This window comes from Bison bison, unplaced genomic scaffold, assembly GCF_000754665.1.
Source record: "Bison bison bison isolate TAMUID 2011002044 unplaced genomic scaffold, Bison_UMD1.0 scf7180017864326, whole genome shotgun sequence".
Classification (NCBI taxonomy): domain Eukaryota; kingdom Metazoa; phylum Chordata; class Mammalia; order Artiodactyla; family Bovidae; genus Bison; species Bison bison.
Genome location: NW_011494898.1, coordinates 2,423,142 through 2,432,081, shown reverse-complemented (window position 1 = coordinate 2,432,081; position 8,940 = coordinate 2,423,142).

Sequence of the window (8,940 nt, the reverse complement as noted above, 5' to 3'; positions counted from 1 at the left end):
CAAAGTTCTTAAAAGAAATTAAAAGTGCTATTCCAGGGAACACATAAATGATAAGAAAGTGAAACAGTATTACTGCTAGTACGGAGATAGTTTCAGCAGTATAGGTCAAACCAGGCATGACATTCCCTTAAGCCAAAGCCTAATCCAGAGCAAGGCCCTAACTCACTTCAATTCTCTGAAGGCTGAGAGAGGTGAGGAAGCTGCAGAAGAAAAGCTTGAAATGAGCAGAGGTTGGGTCACGAGGTTTAAGGAAAAAAGCCATCTCCGGAACATGAAAGTGCAAGGTGAAGCAGCAAGTGTTGATGCAAAAGCTGCAGCAAGTTACCCAGAAGATCTTGCTAAGGTGATTAATAAAGACAGCTACACTAATCAACAGATTTTCAGTGTAAACCAGTCTTCTATTGGAAGAAGATGTCATCTGAGGCTCTCATATCTGAAGAGGAGAAATCAATGCCTGGCTTCAAGGCTTCAAAGGACAAGTTGATTCTCTTGTTAGAGCCAACTTCAAGTTGATGCTCATTTTACCATGCTGAAAATCCTAGGCCCCTTAGTAATGAGTCTACTAAATCTACTCTGACTATGCTCTCTAAATAGCACAACAAACCCTAGTGATAGCACATCTGTTTACAATATGGCTTGCTGAATATTTTCACCCAACTGTTAAGACATAATGCTCAGAAAAAGACATCCCTTCAAAATATTACTGCTTATTGACAATGCATCTGGTCGCCCAAGAGTTCTGATAGTGGTATACAATGAGATTAGTGTTGTTTTTATACCTGCTCACACAATATTCATTCTGCAGCCCATGAAAGAAGGAGTAATTTAGACTTTGAATCATTATTTCAGAAATACATTTCATAAGTCTATAACTGTCATAGATAGTGGTTCCTCTGATGGATCTGGGCAAAGTCAATGGAAAACCTTCTGGGAAGGTGATGTCATTAAGAACATTCATGATTTATGAGAAGAGGTCAAAATATCAACATTAACAGGAATTTAGAAGAGGTTGATTCCAACCTTCATGAATGATTTTGAAGCATTCTAGACTGCAGTGGAGAAAGTAAATGCCATTATGGTGGAAATAGCAAGAGAACTAGAATTAGAAGTAGAGCCTGAAGATGTGACTGAATTGTTGCAATCTCAAGAGGAGTTGCTTCTTACAGATGAACAAAAAAGTGATTTCTTGAGATAGAATTTACTCCTGGCAAAGGTGCTATAAAAGACTGTCGAAATAACAATGAAAGATTTATAATATTATATAAATTCAGTTGATAAAGCAGCAGCGGGGTTTGAAAGGATTGACTTCCATTTTTAAAAAAGTTCTACTGTGGGTAAATGCTATCAGACAGGGTTGTATGCTACAGAGAAATCATTTGTGAAAGGAAGAGTCAATCGATGCAGTAAATTTCACTGGAGTCTTATTTTAAGAAATTGCCACAGCCATGCAGCCTGCAGCAACCACCACCCTGATCAGTCAATATCCATCAAAATTAAGACAGAACCTCCCCAGAAAAAAGAATATGACTCTCTGAAGCCTCAGATGATGGCTAGCCTTGTTTAGCAATAAAGTATTTTCTAATGAAAGTGTGTACATTTTTTAGATGTAGTGCTATTTCACATTCAGTAGATGACTGTATACTATGAACATAACTTTCATGTGTCCTGGGAAACCAAAAGATTCATGTGACTCACTTTATGGTGATAGTTGCTTTCTTGTGGCAGTCTGGAACCCAACATTCTGGAACTTAACATTCAAAAAACTAAGATCATGTCATCCAGTCCCATCACTTCATGGCAAACAGATGGGGAAACAATGGAAACAGTGACAGACTTTATTCCTGAGGGGCTCCAAAAATCACTGCAGATGGTGACTACAGCCATGAAATGAAAAGACACTAGCTTCTTGGAAGAAAAGTTATGACAAACCTAGGCAGCATATTAAAAAGCAGAGACATTACTTTGCTAACAAAGGTACATCTTGTCAAAGCTATGGTTTATCCAATAGTCATGTATGGATGTGAGAGCTGGAACATAAAGCTGAGCACCAAAGAATTGATGCTTTTGAACTGAGGTGTTGGAGAAGACTCTTGAGAGTCCCTTGGACTGCAAGGAGATCAAACAAGTCCATCCTAAAGGAAATCAGTCTTGAATATTCACTGGAGGGACTGGTGCTAAAGCTGAAGCTCCAATACTTTGGCCACCTGATGTGAAAAACTGACTCATTGGAAAAAAAAAACCCTGATGCTGGGAAAGATTGAAGGCAGGAGGAGAAAGGGATGACAGAGGATGAGATGGTTGGATGGCATCACTGACTCGATGGACATTGAGTTTGAGCAATCTCTGGCAGTTGGTGATGGACTGGGAAGCCTGGCATTCTGCAGCCCATGCAGTCTCAAAAAGTCGGACATGACTGAATGACTGAACTGAACTGGAACCCAACCCACAGTATCCTCGAGATATTCCCTGGACAAGAAAACTAGTCATAAGCCACAACAAAGATTGCAATATATTCTTCACAGATGACTCTAAAACACCTTCACTGAGAAAGCACAAGGAGTATGTTTCAGGAGATGTGTAATTGTGAAAGTCCATCTCTCCAAAACAACTCACTCCTTCACATTATCACATATATAATTTTTTCCCTAAATGCCAATTACAGGATTTTCCAAAGTATGTTTTCCAGATCACTTGCTCAACAGGATGTTTATAAACTTTTCTTGATAAAGGATAGTTTAAAATGGGGGAATGATTGAACTATTCCCTAATTAATTAACTTTCTTTCAGTGCAGGACTTCTCAGTTTTTCATATAATATTTTATACTGTGTTGATCCACAGCAAGGAGGACATACTACTCAGCACTTCAAAACTTATTTGACTGCAGAAGCCCTTTTTTTCGTGGAATACCTTTGACTACTACTTTAAGGAGTGTGTATAACAATTTTACGGGCTTGGGATTAAGATTATTAGCATAGAAAGTCACTGGCTGTTTTTCCAAAGACCAACATCACCAGCCACTTGACTCTGGGAAATGTACAGCAGGATAAAAGCCTATTGTGTCAGTGACTGCAATGTTATCCCTCCCTTTCTGCACCAGCACTCTCCATCCCAGTCAGTCACATTAGCAGGCTCACTATCAGTCAGGTAATCACAGCATATTCATATAATCACAGATATTCATGCTGGCCACTCATAGCAACATGCTCCCCTGAAAATGTACCCTAGATGTGAAAAGTAACATCCTTTTCCATTTTTATAATGGCTTCCCTTATGTTTGCTTGCAACATACTATTACTGTGCTGAAAGATTGTTACTTATGCCCTATAAATCTTCCTGCCTTCTCTCAGGAGTTACCTTTCACATAACAACCAGAAAACTTTTGCCAAGTTCTGAAAAAAGATGCTGTCATAGATTCTCTTAAAAAAAAAAAAAGTCTAGTTTGGGGTTACGTTTTGTTTCCTGTTTATTTTACAAACAATAGAGTGAAAGTTGAAATGTCATCTGTTCAGAAAAAAGATTTTATTCTTATCGGGCGTGTGTGATAGTCATTCGCTTGGGAAATAGAACCATCACTGAGGTGACTGATACTTTTCATTTGTCACTTTGTACTCAGTTTTTGTTTTTATGATGCCCCCATTTAATGGCCACTATGGCACCCCACTCCAGTACTCTTGCCTGGAAAATCCCATGGACGGAGGAGCCTGGTGGGCTGCAGTCCATGGGGTCGCTAAGAGTCGGACACGACTGAGTGACTTCACTTTCACTTTTCACTTTCATGCATTGGAGAAGGAAATGGCAACCCACTCTAGTGTTCTTGCCTGGAGAATCCCAGGGACAGGGGAGCCTGGTGGGCTGCCATCTATGGGGTTGCACAGAATCAGACACGACTGAAGCGACTTAGCAGCAGCATACCTTCATGCAAGAGATACTGCTTAGAACTTTGAATTTACTGTCTTAGTTTATCTTCACATCATCCCATACAAAAGTTATTATTAGCCTAAGTCTCAGAGAAAATAAGTTCATCATTGAAAGTCCCAGTTATTAAGTGATGACCTGATATTTGAAACTGTACCTGTCTGATCTGAAAGATCCCAGTCTTCTCAGGATACCAAGCAGACATATACATCATTGTTTCTAATAACCCCTTAGTAAATGCTCTTTACTGAGGGGTTGTTAGAAACATGCTATCACATGTTATCATAGCATTTGATAAGAAATGGAAGGATTTTTCCCATTCCAGCCAGAGTTGCTTCTCCTCACATCTTCTACCAAAAAAACAGAAGATTTAAGCTTCTGTGAAACTGGGCCTGAACTGATGGACAAAGAGAATGAAACAAGAACAGAATGTCCCCAGGAAGAACAGAGATGCAGCAACAGCCACCTTAGATCTTAGAGACTCTGCATTCAGCTTATTTCAGAGCTATACTGCCTTTTATAATAATGCTTATGAAAGGATCTTTCTGTAAGTGTAGCACAGTGTGTCCCCATAAAAGTATCCAAGTTTTCATATGAAGACTCCTACCAACAAAGTTAATAAATCTTGGCTGTGAAGTGAAATGCAAGAGAAATATTATGTAAGCAGTGTCCCTTTATCAGCAAATGTGCTGACTAGTCAGGCTGCATGGTATCAGTGAATAATCAGGCACAACTGAAAGATCATGAGAGATAGAAAAGCAGCAAGGCCACTATGGCATGAGTTTGTTAAATGACTTTCTCTTTAAAGAAAACAACAACACTGCTATCAAATATCTTGGCTACATGATACCTTAATCCATTTCTCTGCTTCACTTGATCTATCATGTCTTGGCCATAGTACATATTCTCAGACAACCTATGATTCTGAGAATAATGGAACATTAACACCTGAATATTTGAGGCTCCCTGTAAAAGAGATTGACTTGTTTCTGTTAATCAGAACAAAAGAAGATGTAAACAGAAATTAACATTTAAGTACCTAGTATGTGCCAAGAGCTCTGCAGTATTTTGATCATGTTATTGTATTAATCCTCACAGTGTTATAAAATAGGTGTTCTACTAACGAGAATTACTAATGAAGTGATGCCCATGTGCCCTACATCATTCAACCGGATGAAGTTCAGCCAGGGTTCAGTCTGAGCTCTGCTGGCTGCAAAGACTGTACTCATTCCATTCCTCATTCTGCATCCCTTGGGATATTTGCACTGGCCCGATCATCCTGTAGAATCAGAGAATGCTTTAAGAGCCAGCAGAGACCACAGAGATTTCCTTGATAACATTTTCCTGTTTACACACAAGAAATTTTAAACCCTCAGCAGATTTGTAATATAATCTAAATCAAAGGCTTCTTGGTGCTGTTGTGCTCAGTCACTCAGCCATGTCTGACTCTTTTCCATCCCATGGACTGTAGCCCGGACAGTTCCTCTGTCCATGGGGATTCTCCAGGCCAGAATACTGAAGTGGGTTGCCACGCCCTCCTCCAGGGATAAACCTAGGTCTCCCACATTGCAGGTGGATTCTTTACCATTTGAGCCACCAAGGAAGTCTCTTGGTGTTAGAATGGGAAATTAAACAACCTCTCAATTCATATGCATTTTGTATTTTTCCTATTTCCCACTATATCCTTGCTATCTTTTTAAATGATGGTTTAAACCAAGTTCACCACATTTCACAAATCCAAAACTGTTCATATCACAGTATAGAATCTCAAGTAAAAGCCATTTATCTTTTGGTTTATGCATTTGTTTTTAATATATTTGTAGTAAAACATTCATGTTTCATAAAATAATTGAAGTGAAAAGTATTTGTGTGAAAATAGCTAAGATCATTATTATATGCATAAGAGCCTATCCAAGGTCATAGGGAATGGACCAAGGTATCCAATGGTCTTCCCTCTGTCTAAAGTTGACCCCACTCTGACATCTTGGGCATCTTTCAAAGTCCTTCAGGATAGTGTGCATAATTTCATTATTCTACTTATTGAACATTGCAATTTATTTTGTTTGTATGCTTACTCTCACTGTTAGAATGTACACAGTGAGTGCATTTTATTTATGCTTGTACACTCAGATATGCTTGAAATGAATTGAATTATATTGGATTGGCCTGCCTTGAGTGGAACTGTACTGAATTTATTTAAATTTAATTGGCATTTGTTACCATCTGATTAATCTGGTTATATCATTGACATCTCAAGTCTTGCTGAATTAGTAAACAATTTTTAAGTTTTTAGAACCACTTTACTGAGAAGACAGTTTGTTGACTTCTTTTTTTGCTATGTCAGAAACACATGAATGAAAAAAAGAATGAGAGGGACCCAGCACAGAGGGTCCACATACTGCTGTAAGCTGGCTTACTCAGGTAAGAACGTAAGATTTTCTTCACGCTTTGCCCTGACACTCTAGCTGGTTATGATAAGCACTAGAAGCACAAGGAGGCACAACGGCAGAAAATTAGACATTCTACACATCTAAATATAGCACAAGAGAGAAAATCTAAGGTTCCAAAGAAAGCAGTGTGGAGGAATTCTTCACTTTGGTCTCTCCCTGGGTAAATTGCCAAACATTGTTGTCAAACATCTTCATGAAATTATTCTAAAATCAGTTTTAATATATTTTAATAATTTTTGTTTCAAAATATAATACTTTAAAAATATATATTTGATGGGTGAAGTCTGTAAGTTTTTCAGCTAAACCATAGGCAAGTTTTATAATTTTCTGATGGTAATAAGGGTCAAACTACATGGCAAGAAACCATGAGGCAAGAAGTACTCATTCTACATAGATGTAATGCAGATACCTCATGAAGAGACACCAGAGTGCATAAAGAAATAGAATAGTAAGTAGAGAGGAACCATGCAATTAGACAAAAATAAATCCAGAATCTGAATGCTTATGGTATAGAGATGGTGATGAAGAAGATCTCCTTTATATGGCTATCAACAAGGAAATCCATTTCTAGAATATTTAAGCCTAGAAAGGCAAATTCATGGCTTTCCTTTATCAGTATTACTACGAGGCTGCTGCTGCTGCTGCTGCTGCTGCTAAGTCGCTTCCATCGTGTCTGACTTTGTGCGACCCCAGAGATGGCAGCCCACTAGGCTTCCCGTCCCTGGGATTCTCCAGGCAAGAACACTGGAGTGGGTTGCCATTTCCTTCTCCAGTGCATGAAAGTGAAAAGTGAAAGTGAAGTCCCTCAGTCGTGTCCGACTCCTAGCAACCCCATGGACTGCAGCCTACCAGGCTCCTCTGTCTAATGGAGGATTAATAGGTGTGGTGGAGATAAGCACCTTGTAAATGATAAAGTCCTGTTCAGAAGAAAGGTATTCCCTGCTGGAGTAAACTTTCAGCACCATGGATCATATATCATTTTAAATGTATATATCTGGGGGCTTCCCTGCTGGCTCAGTGATAAAGAATTCACCTGTCAACAATGCAGAAGACTTCAGTTCAATCCCTGATCCAGGAAGATCCCATAATGCCGCAGAGCAACTATGAGCCACAGCCACTGAGCTGGTGCTCTAGAGACTGGGAGCTGCAACTACTGAGCCCATGTGCCACAGCTATGGAGGCCCGCGTGCCCGAGAGCCCCTGCCCCACGCCCACAACAACAGAAGCCGCCACAATGAGAAGCCTGTGCACTTCACTTAGAGAGTAGCTGCTGCTCACCACAACCAGAAAAAGCCCGACAACAACAAAGACCCAGCACAGCCAAAAATAAATAAATTATTTAAAAACAAAATTAATTTATATATTGTAGATGGATAGATGTAATTTTATTTCAAATCTGGGACTTGGGTAAGTCATGGAGATATCTCAGTAAGTGTTGATATAAGACTAGAATGACTAAGTTGTAGTTTGTAAAATGTAAGAATTTCAGAGACATATATATTCAAGGTTTTCTGAGATGTACAAATAGTGCCTAGACATACTTAATCAAAAAACATACTCTTTGAATATAAACTTTGAATGTATTAATTACTGAACAGTCTTAATACAGAGTTACTGCATTCTTTACATATTTTTTTCTATTGCAATCACTTCTGTCTCTTTAATTTGACTGTGGGAACCATGCAATTACAAAGATGAGGATGCACGGTTCCTGATGTTAGTACAAGTTATTTTCAGCGTCAAATTCGAGGAGAGAATAAATCTCTTAAATTTTATTCTGCAGTCTCGACTTTAAAGTGATATACATGTCACACTTACTCAGTGCTTTTATTCAGAAAATAAAAAAGGAAGGCAGCAAATAGCTCTGACATTCCCTAATCCTAAAAAAAAAATTGTTTCAGTCCCTGCAGCATATCTGTTAAGAAGAAAAATATAAAAGTCCAGTCCATAAGGTTTAATGATTTAATTTTCGAGGAAAAAGCAGAATAAAATATTGTGATTCTGACTCTATTAAAACATGCAACTATAAGGTCAAAGTTGTCTAAATTAAGAAATAAAACTTGTTTCATTAGGAGGCAGGATTGTAGCAAGGGCTGAGGGAGTGGGACTTGCAATACAGATTTGGGGAGATACCTTCGTAGAGGTGATAGTTGAAGTCATGAGTGACGATGAGAACTCCAAGGGTGAGATCTGACAGAAATGGCCTTTGATTCTCAAACCAAGGAAGGGTGAGAAGTGAAGCACACGGATTTCATAATGAAATACTGTAGCTGCTATTTTTTACAATGGCAGGGGGCAGAGAAGGAGCTTCGTTAGACAGCTGATTTCCTCTTTATCTCTATTGAGTCAGAATGATGGGCTGATTCCCATGCTGATGATTGTCCTTACAGAGTTTTTCAGTGACATTAGACTCCTAAGTCACAGAAAGTGTACACCAAACTCAGACACACAGAGAAATGCTGCCATAATGACTTGGAGAGTAGGATAATGATAAGCTACCTGCTAGAAGACTAGTATTTGAGACAAGCCATACTACAAGACAACTCAGTTTTCTCTAATTCTTTCTTGCCATAT